This window comes from Ranitomeya variabilis, chromosome 6, assembly GCF_051348905.1.
Source record: "Ranitomeya variabilis isolate aRanVar5 chromosome 6, aRanVar5.hap1, whole genome shotgun sequence".
In the NCBI taxonomy this organism is placed as follows: domain Eukaryota; kingdom Metazoa; phylum Chordata; class Amphibia; order Anura; family Dendrobatidae; genus Ranitomeya; species Ranitomeya variabilis.
In genome coordinates this window covers 301,370,094-301,386,009 of record NC_135237.1, presented here as the reverse complement: position 1 = coordinate 301,386,009, position 15,916 = coordinate 301,370,094, and positions in this window count along the sequence as shown.

Here is a 15,916-nt window from a genome sequence, read left to right as displayed (position 1 = left end):
CATCCAGAACTCTCATCTTTTCAGTAAGAACGTGTTGGGGTGTCGGAATTGTGACATTCGCTTATGGCTACTGCCCAAAGGACCATTTTGTATAGTAAACTCATAAACGCAAAAAGGCCTGTTTCACACTTCCTGATATTTTTCCCGGTAGCAATTAAAAACAGTACTGGAGATATCAGTGTCTGTGTGCCTGTGTGTGTAATGCTTGCAGCACACGTGTAGCAACCATGTGCTGCCCATGTGATGCATCAGTACAACACATACCGGCACCTGGAAGCAGCAGTACAGTTAGTGCTTTTCCCTGGCGCCAGGTGCTGAAGACAGCTGGCATCATTGTTGAGATGTTGAGAGTTGCATTCAACTGACAACACTGAGAGCAGGTTATGGCTGATGAGGCTACTATTCCAATCAGCCTACACCTGCTGCTATTAACAGTGAAAGCACACAGAGGCTGATGGGAGTATTCATCAGCCGCTGCCTGTGCTATAAATAAATTAAACAAACTGTATTTTTGATAAGCAGCCAGGCAAAACTGACAGTTGCGAGCTGCAACCCTCAGTTTCAGCAAGGGTGGTTATCAAGAATAGAGGTGTCCCCACATAGTTTTTTTAAATTATCTAAATAAATCATTAAATAAACAGCATGGGGTCCCCGTATTTTTGACAAAAAGTCTTGCTAAAGCAGACAGCTGGGGGCTACTATTCTCAGGCTGCGAAAGGCTATGAATATTGACCCCCCCAGCCTAAAAATAGCAACCCGCAGCCACCCAGAAAAGGCATATCTATTTTTCACTGTGATTTGTGATGAACTCACTGAGGTGAACGATGGTTAATTCAGTGACTTTTTCTCACGGTGCTGAGGTCAATGCAGTTTAACCCCACTGGGAATGCAGCCTCAGTGACCAGCGGTAACCTTGATGAGGTCAACTCTTGTCACTGATGCTGTGTTCACAGTACCTCATTCATCAGTGGTTCTCATCCTGGGTGGTCGCATCTTTGCACCATCCACGTTGAAACCTATTTATCCCCAGACATGGATTAAGGCAAGGGACAGAAATTTGGACAGGTGAGAGATATTGTTGTTTTTTTATTTTTGTTTCAATAGAGAAGATGTTTCCTTCAATGCAAAGGGCGTTAGGTGAGTATAACTGCGTTTGTTATTTTTAAATAAAAATGGAAAAGTGTGTTTTTTTACTTCAAATAAAATACTTCATACTTTCTGCCTCTACTAAAGGATTAATAATGGAGATGCGTCTTATATACGCCTCTTCATAACTAAGCTATGGGCTTGATGTCACCGGAAAATACAAAGGTGACTTCAAGCCCACAAATATGAACCCGACTTGCCATCACTACAAGTCAAGCAGGAAAAGCCAGGCAAAGTACCAGATTTGGGGAATCAAATAGATGTGCATTTTCTGGGCAACTACAAGTTATTTTTAGGCTGGGGGGTCAATACTCATGGCCCCTTACCAGCCTGAGAATATCATCTCCCAGCTGTCTGCTTTAGCAAGGCTGGTTGTCAAACATGAGGAGGACCCCACGCTGTTTTTTTTTTCAAATTATTTATTAAAATAATTTAAAAACACGCTTGGAGAACCCTCTATTCTTGATAACCAGCCTGGCTAACGCTGACAGCTGACGGTTGCAGCCTGAAGCTGTTATTCCGCAGCTGTCTGCTTTACATGACTGATAGTAGTCCCATCAGCTGATGCCTATGAAGGGAGATAAACTTTTTACCTCTGGTCACAGCTGCTAGCTCAGTGTGGGAGCCACAGCGCTCTGACTGGCAGAGTCAGTGTTTGCCGAACTGTCATGCTGATGACAGAGTGGCAAACAATGGATGTTCGGCCCCCCATTAATCTGAATGGGGTTCGGGTTCAGGTACAGTTCTGGTACCCGAACCAAACTTTTTTTAACTGTTTGGCTGAATCTGCCAGCATCGAACATCTACGGGTTTGCCCATCACTAGTTATAGTAGAAAAGCATGAGAAGTTGATAATTTTTGGATACGTATATATATATTCAAGTGAGGAATACTCATACAAATAGTAAGGAATCATAAATAAAATAGCAATCAACAGAAAATGATCATAAGATCAAATGGAGCAACAAACAACAATGGGACCAATTTGAGAAAATTGAGTGGAACTATGTTGGTGCAAATGTTTACATCAGAGAAAAAAACAAACTTTTTTTACATATTTAAGAAAATAATAGTTGAATTAAATCTTTCATCACTATCTACATACTGATGGCTCTGCAAATTGAAGATTGAAAGTGAATACTCAAGTTTGATAAATCAGTTCACTAATTTGTCTTTATGACCTCTATTCTAGTAAAGATTGTGTTTGCCATTAAAACATTCAAGCTTTTTGTAGCAGCTCATCTTTCAATATAGAACTTAATGTTTGTTATGATGAATGCAATTTTACATGCAATACAATATACCAGGAAATGCATTTGCCTACATTTGGTCTCAGGAATGCCTGCCAAGTATGTTTTCTTAATTACAAAATATTATTATATCAATAATGTTATCCCATTACATTAATGACAATATTGATTGAAATTAAACAGTACATTACAATTGTATAATCTTGTTTCCAGATCAGATTAGTCTTTTTTTATCAGTTTAAAATATTATAGGTTGATGAAAATACAGATAATATATTTTATCTAAATGCACACAATGAAGCAATGTCATTCAAGGTGATCATAAATTTATCTAAAGTACATAAAAAATAGTTGATACTAGACATTGTATTGCCCTAATCTCTTTTACTTTTACATCTCATTTATCAACACATTTTAATGCAAAATTACAGTGAAGAGGTTAAGATACTGTACTCAATGTTCATCTTGTTACAAACTCTCTGTCTCCAGCCTCGGTTTTGTTAATAGAGTAACATAACCTCTATAGCTCTAAAGAAAAGCTGAACTAAATTAGAACTTAACTGTTTTGTGCCAATATCTGACAAAAAAGAACCAAAAGTATCATTAGTAAATGTACATTGAAGCACATTTCAAAATAATTATCCACAGAAAAATGTTTATTGTGCAGATCTTATGATTTATGGTAAGCATTTACAGGCACAATTGATTTTGAGTTGTTAAATGCAAAATTGTAATTATCTATTTAAACCATAAATGCATGCTGATAAATATCATCAATATACACATGTAGAATACTGTGCAAAAGTTGTAAGAAAGTTTTAAATCAATTAACAAAAGGCAAGGTTTGTTGTTTTTAAATTTGATGATGGAAACAAGACTATTGACTGCAACCTTTAATCTAACATGTAGATACAGAGAAAGTAAAAAACCCTGAGTCAAATGTTACTTGCCCCTTATTGGCACATTCATTCGCGACTAGTGTTGAGCATTCCGATACCGCAAGTATCGGGTATCGGCCGATATTTGCTGTATCGGAATTCCGATACCGAGATCCGATACTTTTGTGGTATCGGGAATCGGTATCGGGATCGATATTAATGTGTAAAATAAAGAATAAAAATAAAAAATATTGATATACTCACCCTCTGACGCGCCCTGATTGTAACCGCCAGCCTCTGTTCATAAGAATGAGTGCTTGAAAGTCCTTAGATGAAGTCGCGTCCTGTGATTGGTCGCGGAGCGGTCACGTGACCGCCACACGACCAATCACAAGCCGCGACGTCATCTAAGGTCTTTCAAGCGCTCATTCTTATGAACGGAGGCTGGCGGTTACAATCAGGGCGCGTCAGAGGGTGAGTATATCAATATTTTTTATTTTTATTCTTTATTTTACACATTAATATGGATCCCAGGGCCTGAAGGGGAGTTTCCTCTCCTTCAGACCCTGGGAACCATCAGGATGCCTTCCGATACTTGGTGTCCCATTGACTTGTATTGGTATCGGGTATCGGTATCGGCGATATCCGATACTTTTCGAGTATCGGCCGAGACTATCCGATACCGATACTTTCAAGTATCGGACGGTATCGCTCAACACTATTCGCGACTCAACATACAGTACAGACCAAAAGTTTGGACACACCTTCTCATTTAAAGATTTTTCTGTATTTTCATGACTATGAAAATTGTACATTCACACTGAATGCAACAAAACTATGAATTAACACATATGGAATTATATACTTAACAAAAAAGTGTGAACCAACTGAAAATATGTCTTAAATTCTAGGTTCTTTAAAGTAGCCACCTTTCGCTTTGATGACTGCTGTGCACACTCTTGGCATTCTCTTCATGAGCTTCAAGCGGTAGTCACCAGGAATGGTCTTCCAACAATCTTGAAGGAGTTCCCAGAGATGCTTAGCACTTGTTGTCCCTTTTGCCTTCACTCTGCGGTTGAGCTCAACCCAAACCATCTCGATTGGGTTCATGTCTGGTGACTGTGGAGGCCAGGTCATCGGGTGTAGCACGCCATCACTCTCCTTCTTTGTCAAATAGCCCTTACACAGCCTGGAGATGTGTTTGGGGTCATTGTCCTGTTTAAAAATAAATGATGGTCCATCTAAACGCAAACCGTATGGAATAGCATGCCTCTGCAAGATGCTCTGGTAGCCATGCTGGTTCAGTCTGACTGACCTTCTTTTCTTAAAGTTGTGATGGCCACTAGGGTTGAGCGAAACGGGTCGATCATTTTCAAAAGTCGCCGACTTTTGGCTAAGTCGGCGTCTCATGAAACCCGATCCGACCCCTGTGCTTGTCAGCCATGCGGTACGCGACTTTCGCGCCAAAGTCGCGTTTCAATGACGCGAAAAGCGCCATTTCTCAGCCAATGAAGGTGAACGCAGAGTGTGGGCAGCGTGATGACATAGATCCTGGTCCCCACCATCTTAGAGAAGGGCATTGCAGTGATTGGCTTGCTGTCTGCGGCGTCACAGGGGCTATAAAGGGGCGTTCCCGCCGACCGCCATCTTACTGCTGCTGATCTGAGCTTAGGGAGAGGTTGCTGCCGCTTCGTCAGAAGCAGGGAGAGCGTTAGGCAGGGTCCACTAACCACCAAACCGCTTGTGCTGTAGCGATTTCCACTGTCCAACACCACCTTCGGTGTGCAGGAACAGTGGAAGCTATTTTTTTTTTTTTCCTCAGCGCTGTAGCTCATTGGGCTGCCCTAAAAGGCTCCGTGATAGCTGTATTGCTGTGTGTACGCCACTGTGGAAACCAACTGCTTTTTTCAAAGCACATATCCTCTTGTTCCTTCCTTTCTGCACAGCTATCTTTTTTGTTTGTCCACACTTTTTATTTAATTTGTGCATCAGTCCACTCCTATTGCTGCCTGCCATACCTGGCTTAGATTACTGCAGGGAGATAGTAATTGTAGGACAGTCCCTGTTTTTTTTTTTTTTTTTTTTTGTGGGAGATTAAGATTGGCATTTCTGCTACAGTGCCATCCCTGTGTGTGCCATCTCTCACTGAGTGGGCCATAGAAAGCCTATTTATTTTTTCCGTGATTTGTGTTCTAAATTCTACCTCAACACAAAAACACTACATCAATCAGTGGTAGAAAAATATTGGCCTCAGTCAGGGCTTGTGTGCCACTGCTGTGTGTGCTATCTCTTATTCAGTGGGCTATAGAAAGCCTTTTTATTTATTTATTTTTTTTCTTATTATTTGGTTTCTAAAGTCTCCCTGAAAAAAAAATAAATAAATAAAAAAACAGTGGGAGAGTAATATTGCCCTTTCAGCTTGTGAGCCAGTCTTGACTCCTGGGTGTGCCACCTCTCTCTCTAATTGTGGGCCATAGAAAGCCTTTTTTTTTTTTTTTTTTTTAAATATTATTGGGTTTCTAAAGTCTCCCTTAAAAAACAAAAAATACATAAAAAACAGTGGGAGAGTAATATTGCCCTTTCAGCTTGTGTGCCAGTCTTGACTCCTGGGTGTGCCACCTCTCTCTCTCATTCAGTGGGCCATAGAAAGCCTTTTTTTTTTTTTTTTTTTTAAATATTATTGGGTTTCTAAAGTCTCCCTTAAAAAACAAAAAATACATAAAAAAACAGTGGGAGAGTAATATTGCCCTTTCAGCTTGTGTGCCAGTCTTGACTCCTGGGTGTGCCACCTCTCTCTCTCATTCAGTGGGCCATAGAAAGGCTATTTATTTTTTTGGTTTTTTTAATATTATTTGGTTTCTAAAGTCTCCCTGAAAAAAAAAAAACATAAAAAAACAGTGGGAGAGTAATATTGCCCTTTCAGCTTGTGTGCCAGTCTTGACTCCTGGGTGTGCCACCTCTCTCTCTCATTCAGTGGGCCATAGAAAGGCTATTTATTTTTTTGGTTTTTTTAATATTATTTGGTTTCTAAAGTCTCCCTGAAAAAAAAAAAAACATAAAAAAACAGTGGGAGAGTAATATTGCCCTTTCAGCTTGTGTGCCAGTCTTGACTCCTGGGTGTGCCACCTCTCTCTCTCATTCGGTGGGCCATAGAAAGGCTATTTATTTTTTTGGTTTTTTTAACCCCTTCCCGACCTTTGACGCCACGTAGGCGTCATGAAAACCCATGCCAATCCGACCTATGAAGCCTATGTGGCGTCATGGAAAGATCGCATCCCTGCAGATCGGGTGAAAGGGTTAACTCCTATTTTACCCGATCTGCAGGGAGAGGGGGAGTGGTACTTCAGCCCAGGGGGGGTGGCTTCACCCCCCCGTGGCTACGATCGCTCTGATTGGCTGTTGAAAGTGAAACTGCCAATCAGAGCGATTTGTAATATTTCACCTAAAAAACTGGTGAAATATTACAATCCAGCCATGGCCGATGCTGCAATATCATCGGCCATGGCTGGAAACACTAATGTGACCCCCCCACACCCCACCGATCGCCCCCCCAGTGCTCCGTTATAGGGTCCGGTCCCCTCCGTCCGCCTGCCGGCTCCCCCGTCCTGCTGTCCGCTCCCCCGTCCTCCTGCCCGCTCCCCCCCTGCTCCTATGTCACCCCCCCGTGCTCCGACGCCCCCCTCGTGCCCCGATCTCCCCCCCCTTATACTTACCGAGGCTCCCGGTCCCCGTCCGCCTCCATCATGGGCGCCGCCATCTTCCAAAATGGCGGGCGCATGCTCAGTGCGCCCGCCGGCCGGCAGATTCATTAGAGGTACATTTTGATCTCTGTGGTAGGTTCTATCACAGCGATCAAAATAAAAAAATAATAAATAAACCCCCCCCCTTTATCACCCCCATAGGTAGTGACAATAATAAAATAAAGAAAATATTTTTTTTTCTTTTTCCACTAGGGTTAGGGTTAGAACTAGGGTTAGAACTAGGGGTAGGGTTAGGGGTAGGGTTAGGGTTACGGGTAGGGTTAGGGTTAGGGGTAGGGTTATGGCATGTGCACACAGAGCGGATCGGCCGCGGATCCGCAGCGGATCGGCAGCGGATCGGCCGCGGATCCGCAGCGGATTGGCCGCGGATCCGCAGCGGATTGGCAGCGGATCCGCAGCGGATTGGCCGCGGATCCGCAGCGGATTGGCCGCGGATCCGCAGCGGATTGGCCGCGGATTGGCAGCGGATCCGCAGCGGATTGGCCGCTGCGAATTCGAAGCAGTTTTCCATCAGGTTTACAGTACCATGTACACCTATGGAAAACCAAATCCGCTGTGCCCATGGTGCGGAAAATTCCGTGCAGAAACGCTGCGTTGTATTTTCCGCAGCATGTCAATTCTTTGTGCGGATTCCGCAGCGTTTTACACCTGTTCCTCAATAGGAATCCGCAGGTGAAATCTGCACAAAAAAAACACTGGAAATCTGCTGTAAATCCGCAGGTAAAACGCAGTGCCTTTTACCTGCAGATTTTTCAAAAATCGTGCGGAAAAATCTCACACGAATCCGCAACGTGGGCACATAGCCTTAGGGTTAGGATTAGAGATAGGGTTGGAATTAGGGCTACGGTTTGAAATAGGGTTAAGATTAGGCTTGTGGTTAGGGTTACGGATAGGGTTAGGGGTGTGTTGGGGTTACAGTTGTGGTTAGGGTTGGGATTAGGGTTACGGTTGGGATTAGGGTTAGGATTATGGTTGGAATTAGGGTTACGGGTGTGTTGCGGTTAGGGTTGTGGTTAGGGGTGTGTTGGGGTTAAGGTTGTGATTAGGGTTATGGCTACAGTTGGGATTAGGATTAGGGGTGTGTTGGGGTTAGTGTTGAAGTTAGAATTGAGGGGTTTCCACTGTTTAGGCACATCAGGGGTCTCCAAACGCAACATGGCGCCACCATTGATTCCAGCCAATCTTGCGTTCAAAAAGTCAAATGGTGCTCCCGCCCTTCCAAGCCCCGACGTGCGCCCAAACAGTGGTTTACCCCCACATTTGGGGTACCAGCGTACTCAGGACAAACTGGGCAACAACTGTTGGGGTCTAATTTCTCCTGTTACCCTTGCAAAAATAAAAAATTACTTGCTAAAACATAATTTTTGAGGAAAGAACAATTATTTTTTATTTTCACGGCTCTGCGTTGTTGGGGTGTTTCTACTGGTTAGGCACATCAGGGGCTCTGCAAATGCAATGTGACGCCCGCAGACCATTCCATCAAAGTCTGCATTTCAAATGTCACTACTTCCCTTCTGAGCCCTGACGTGTGCCCAAACAGTGGTTTACCCCCACATATGGGGTATCAGCGTACTCACAACAAACTGGGCAACAAATATTGGGGTCCAAATTCTCCTGTTACCCTTGTGAAAATAAAAAATTGCTTGCTAAAACATCTTTTTTGAGGAAAGAAAAATGATTTTTTATTTTCACGGCTCTGCGTTGTAAACTTCTGTGAAGCACTTGGGGGTTGAAAGTGCTCACCACACATCTAGATAAGTTCCTTCGGGGGTCTAGTTTCCAAAATGGGGTCACTTGTGGGGTGTTTCTACTGGTTAGGCACATCAGGGGCTCTGCAAATGCAATGTGACGCCCGCAGACCATTCCATCAAAGTCTGCATTTCAAATGTCACTACTTCCCTTCTGAGCCCTGACGTGTGCCCAAACAGTGGTTTACCCCCACATATGGGGTATCAGCGTACTCACAACAAACTGGGCAACAAATATTGGGGTCCAAATTCTCCTGTTACCCTTGTGAAAATAAAAAATTGCTTGCTAAAACATCTTTTTTGAGGAAAGAAAAATGATTTTTTATTTTCACGGCTCTGCGTTGTAAACTTCTGTGAAGCACTTGGGGGTTGAACGTGCTCACCACACATCTAGATAAGTTCCTTGGGGGGTCTAGTTTCCAAAATGGGGTCACTTGTGGGGGGTTTCTACTGTTTAGGCATATCAGGGGCTCTGCAAACGTAACATGATGCCCGCAGACCATTCCATCAAAGTCTGCATTCCAAAACGTCACTACTTCCCTTCCGAGCCCCGGCATGTGCCCAAACAGTGGTTTACCCCCACATATGGGGTATCAGCGTACTCAGGAGAAACTGGACAACAACTTTTGGGCTCCAATTTCTCCTGTTACTCTTGCAAAAATAAAAAATTCTGGGCTAAAAAAATATTTTTGAGGAAAGGAAACACATTTATTATTTTCACGGCTCTGCGTTATAAACTTCTGTGAAGCACTTGGGGGTTCAAAGTGCTCACTACACATCTAGATAAGTTCCCTTGGGGGTCTAGTTTCCAAAATGGAGTCAATTGTGGGGAGTTCCTACTGTTTAGGCACATCAGGGGCTCTGCAAACGCAACCTGACGCCCGCAGAGCATTCCATCAAAGTCTGCATTTCAAAACGTCACTACTTCCCTTCCGAACCCCGACGTGTGCCAAAACCGTGGTTTACCCCCACATATGGGGTATCAGCGTACTCAGGAGAAACTGGACAACAACTTTTGGGGTCCAATTTCTCCTGTTACCCTTGGGAAAATAAAAAATTGTGGGCTAAAAATCATTTTTGAGAAAAGAAAAATTATTTTTTATTTTCATGGCTCTGCGTTATAAACTTCTGTGAAGCACTTGGGGGTTCAAAGTGCTCACCACACATCTAGATTAGTTCCTTGGGAGGTCTAGTTTCCAAAATGGGGTCACTTGTGCGGGAGCTCCAATGTTTAGGCACACAGGGGCTCTCCAAACGCGACATGGTGTCCGCTAATGATTGGAGCTAATTTTCCATTCAAAAAGCCAAATGGCGTGCCTTCCCTTCCGAGCCCTGCCGTGCGCCCAAACAGTGGTTTACCCCCACATATGGGGTATCATCGTACTCAGAACAAACTGGACAACAACATTTGGGGTCCAATTTCTCCTATTACCCTTGGGAAAATAAAAAATTCTGGGCTAAAAATCATTTTTGAGGAAAGAAAAATTATTTTTTTATTTTCACGGCTCTGCGTTATAAACTTCTGTGAAGCACCTGGGGGTTATAAGTGCTCACTATGCATCTAGATAAGTTTCTTGGGGGGTCTAGTTTCCAAAATGGGGTCACTTGTAGGGGAGCTCCAATGTTTAGGCACACAGGGGCTCTCCAAACGCGACATGGTGTCCGCTAACGATTGGAGCTAATTTTCCATTCAAAAAGTCAAATGGCACGCCTCCCCTTCCGAGCCTTGCCGTGCACCCAAACAGTGGTTTACCCCCACATATGAGGTATCGGCATACTCAGGAGAAATTGCCCAACAAATTTTAGGATCCATTTTATCCTGTTGCCCATGTGAAAATGAAAGAATTGAGGCTAAAAGAAATTTTGTGTGAAAAAAAAGTACTTTTTCATTTTTGCGGATCAATTTGTGAAGCACCTGGGGGTTTAAAGTGCTCACTATGCCTCTGGATGAGTTCCTTGGGGGGTCTAGTTTCCAAAATGGGGTCACTTGTGGAGGAGCTCCAATGTTTAGGCACACAGGGGCTTTCCAAACGCGACATGGTGTCCGCTAACGATGGAGATAATTTTCCATTCAAAAAGTCAAATGGCGCTCCTTCCCTTCCGAGCCTTACCATGTGCCCAAACAGTGGTTTACCCCCACATGTGAGGTATTGGTGTACTCAGGAGAAATTGCCCAACAAAATTTAGGATCCATTTTATCCTGTTGCCCATGTGAAAATGAAAAAATTGAGGCTAAAATAATTTTTTTGTGAAAAAAAAGTACTTTTTCATTTTTACGGATCAATTTGTGAAGCACCTGGGGGTTTAAAGTGCTCACTATGCTTCTAGATAAGTTCCTTGGGGGGTCTAGTTTCCAAAATGTGGTCACTTGTGGGGGAGCTCCAATGTTTAGGCACATGGGGGCTCTCCAAACGCGACATGGTGTCCGCTAAAGATTGGAGCCAATTTTTCATTCAAAAAGTCAAATGGCGCTCCTTCCCTTCCGAGTTCTGCCGTGCGCCCAAACAGTGGTTTACCCCCACATATGAGGTATCAGCGTACTCAGGACAAATTGGACAACAACGTCCCTGGTCCAGTTTCTCCTTTTACCCTTGGGAAAATAAAAAAATTGTTGCTAAAAATCATTTTTGTGACTAAAAAGTTAAATGTTCTTTTTTTACTTCCATGTTGCTTCTGCTGCTGTGAAACACCTGAAGGGTTAATAAACTTCTTGAATGTGGTTTTGAGCACCTTGAGGGGTGCAGTTTTTAGAATGGTGTCACTTTTGGGTATTTTCAGCCATATAGAACCCTCAAAATGACTTCAAATGTGAGGTGGTCCCTAAAAAAAATGGTTTTGTAAATTTTGTTGTAAAAATGAGAAATCACTGGTCAAATTTTAACCCTTATAACTTCCTAGCAAAAAAAAAAATTGTTTCCAAAATTGTGCTGATGTAAAGTAGACATGTGGGAAACGTTATTTATTAACTATTTTGTGTCACATAACTCTCTGGTTTAACAGAATAAAAATTCAAAATGTGAAAATTGCAAAATTTTCAAATTTTTTGCCAAATTTCCGTTTTTTTCACAAATAAACTCAAAAATTATCGACCTAAATTTACCACTAACATGAAGCCCAATATGTCACGAAAAAACAATCTCAGAATCGCTAGGATCCGTTGAAGCGTTCCTGAGTTATTACCTCATAAAGGGACACTGGTCAGAATTGCAAAAAACGGCAAGGTCATTAAGGCCAAAATAGGCTGGGTCATGAAGGGGTTAATATTATTTGGTTTCTAAAGTCTCCCTGAAAATAAAAAAAAAAAACTTAAAAAAACAGTGGGAGAGTAATATTGCCCTTTCAGCTTGTGCACCAGTCTTGACTCCTGGGTGTGCCACCTCTCTCTCTAATTGTGGGCCATAGAAAGCCTTTTTTTTTTTTTTTTTTTTAAATATTATTGGGTTTCTAAAGTCTCCCTTAAAAAACAAAAAATACATAAAAAACAGTGGGAGAGTAATATTGCCCTTTCAGCTTGTGTGCCAGTCTTGACTCCTGGGTGTGCCACCTCTCTCTCTCTCATTCAGTGGGCCATAGAAAGCCTTTTTTTTTTTTTTTTTTTTAAATATTATTGGGTTTCTAAAGTCTCCCTTAAAAAACAAAAAATACATAAAAAAACAGTGGGAGAGTAATATTGCCCTTTCAGCTTGTGTGCCAGTCTTGACTCCTGGGTGTGCCACCTCTCTCTCTCATTCAGTGGGCCATAGAAAGGCTATTTATTTTTTTGGTTTTTTTAATATTATTGGGTTTCTAAAGTCTCCCTGAAAAAAAAAAAAACATAAAAAAACAGTGGGAGAGTAATATTGCCCTTTCAGCTTGTGTGCCAGTCTTGACTCCTGGGTGTGCCACCTCTCTCTCTCATTCAGTGGGCCATAGAAAGGCTATTTATTTTTTTGGTTTTTTTAATATTATTTGGTTTCTAAAGTCTCCCTGAAAAAAAAAAAACATAAAAAAACAGTGGGAGAGTAATATTGCCCTTTCAGCTTGTGTGCCAGTCTTGACTCCTGGGTGTGCCACCTCTCTCTCTCATTCAGTGGGCCATAGAAAGCCTTTTTTTTTTTTTTTTTTTAAATATTATTGGGTTTCTAAAGTCTCCCTTAAAAAACAAAAAATACATAAAAAAACAGTGGGAGAGTAATATTGCCCTTTCAGCTTGTGTGCCAGTCTTGACTCCTGGGTGTGCCACCTCTCTCTCTCATTCAGTGGGCCATAGAAAGGCTATTTATTTTTTTGGTTTTTTTAATATTATTTGGTTTCTAAAGTCTCCCTGAAAATAATAAAAAAAAAACTTAAAAAAACAGTGGGAGAGTAATATTGCCCTTTCAGCTTGTGCGCCAGTCTTGACTCCTGGGTGTGCCACCTCTCTCTCTCTAATTGTGGGGCATAGAAAGCCTTTTTTTTTTTGTTTTTTTTTAATATTATTTGGTTTCTAAAGTCTCCCTTAAAAAACAAAAAATACATAAAAAAACAGTGGGAGAGTAATATTGCCCTTTCAGCTTGTGTGCCAGTCTTGACTCCTGGGTGTGCCACCTCTCTCTCTAATTGTGGGCCATAGAAAGCCTTTTTTTTTTTTTTTTATTATTATTGGGTTTCTAAAGTCTCCCTTAAAAAACAAAAAATACATAAAAAAACAGTGGGAGAGTAATATTGCCCTTTCAGCTTGTGTGCCAGTCTTGACTCCTGGGTGTGCCACCTCTCTCTCTCATTCAGTGGGCCATAGAAAGGCTATTTATTTTTTTGGTTTTATTAATATTATTTGGTTTCTAAAGTCTCCCTGAAAAAAAAAAAACATAAAAAAACAGTGGGAGAGTAATATTGCCCTTTCAGCTTGTGTGCCAGTCTTGACTCCTGGGTGTGCCACCTCTCTCTCTCATTCAGTGGGCCATAGAAAGGCTATTTATTTTTTTGGTTTTTTTAATATTATTTGGTTTCTAAAGTCTCCCTGAAAAAAAAAAAAAACATAAAAAAACAGTGGGAGAGTAATATTGCCCTTTCAGCTTGTGTGCCAGTCTTGACTCCTGGGTGTGCCACCTCTCTCTCTCATTCAGTGGGCCATAGAAAGCCTTTTTTTTTTTGTTTTTTTTTAATATTATTGGGTTTCTAAAGTCTCCCTTAAAAAACAAAAAATACATAAAAAAACAGTGGGAGAGTAATATTGCCCTTTCAGCTTGTGTGCCAGTCTTGACTCCTGGGTGTGCCACCTCTCTCTCTCATTCAGTGGGCCATAGAAAGCCTTTTTTTTTTTTTTTTTTTTAATATTATTGGGTTTCTAAAGTCTCCCTTAAAAAACAAAAAATACATAAAAAAACAGTGGGAGAGTAATATTGCCCTTTCAGCTTGTGTGCCAGTCTTGACTCCTGGGTGTGCCACCTCTCTCTCTCATTCAGTGGGCCATAGAAAGGCTATTTATTTTTTTGGTTTTTTTAATATTATTTGGTTTCTAAAGTCTCCCTGAAAATAATAAAAAAAAAAACTTAAAAAAACAGTGGGAGAGTAATATTGCCCTTTCAGCTTGTGCGCCAGTCTTGACTCCTGGGTGTGCCACCTCTCTCTCTCATTCAGTGGGCCATAGAAAGCCTTTTTTTTTTTTTTTTTTTAAATATTATTGGGTTTCTAAAGTCTCCCTTAAAAAACAAAAAATACATAAAAAAACAGTGGGAGAGTAATATTGCCCTTTCAGCTTGTGTGCCAGTCTTGACTCCTGGGTGTGCCACCTCTCTCTCTCATTCAGTGGGCCATAGAAAGCCTTTTTTTTTTTTTTTTTTTAAATATTATTGGGTTTCTAAAGTCTCCCTGAGAAAAAAAAATAAATAAATTAGGTGGGAGATTAATATTGACATTAGTGCTTGAGTGACAGTCCTGCGTGTGTGTCATCTCTGTGATTTTGTGCCACAGAAAACAGAGTGTGTAACATTGTGCCTGATTTTCCTTGTGGTCTCACCAACCTGTTAAGGGATATTGAAATCATACTGAAGTTATAGCTCACCGTGTAAGTTGTTTGACAGCAACAAATAAAGTTACTTTGGTTAAGATTTTAAAACAATGAGGAAGTCTGGTGCAAGAGGTCGTCGTGGGCGTTCATTGTCAGCTGGTAATGATGGTAGTGGTAGTGGAGCATCAGGTGGTCGTGGGGATAAAAATATTCCACCTAAGTCTGGAGCTGTGGAGCCAGTTTCGTCGTCAGGCTACACAAGGCCTCGAACGCTCTCTTTTCTGGGAGTAGGAAAACCGCTTTTAAAGGCGGAGCAGCAACAGCAAGTTTTGGCTTACATTGCAGACTCAGCCTCTAGCTCTTTTGCCTCCTCTTCCGAAACTGGTAAATGTAAAAGCAGCGCGTCGCTTGTGGATGTTCACGGTCAGGGACAAGTCGCTTCCTTGTCCTCCTCAGCAAAAACTACAACAAGAGAGAAGGATGCAGCAGGCGACACAACGGGTCACTCCATGGAGCTCTTTACACATACCGTCCCTGGCTTAGAAAGTGAAACATTTAACAGGCCATGCCCATTACAAGTATATTCTGACATGGAGTGCACTGATGCACAGCCACAGCCAGAGTACTATGCTGCTCCTTTGACTCAGACCACCACATTGCCCTCTCAGGGTACAGATCCACAATCAGACCCTGATGAGACTATGTTGCCCCGCCACGAACGCTATACCACCGACCGACACAGTGACACAGACGAAGTTGCACACGAGCTTGAAGAGGAGGTAATAGATGACCCAGTTATTGACCCCGATTGGCAGCCATTGGGGGAACAGGGTGCAGGCGGCAGTAGTTCAGAAGCGGAGGTGGAGGAGGGGCCGCAGCAGGCATCAACATCGCAACAGGTTCCATCTGCCGGGCCCGTATCTGGCCCAAAACGCGTGTCAAAGCCAAAACCTGTTGGAGGACAGCGTGGCCATCCGGTTAAAGCTCAGTCTGCAATCCCTGAAAAGGGATCCGAGTCTAGGAAGAGTGCAGTCTGGCATTTTTTTAAACAACATCCAACTGATCAGCGCAAAGTCATCTGTCAAAAATGTTCAACTAGCTTAAGCAGAGGTCAGAATCTGAAAAGTCTAAATACTAGTTGCATGCATAGACACTTAACCACCAT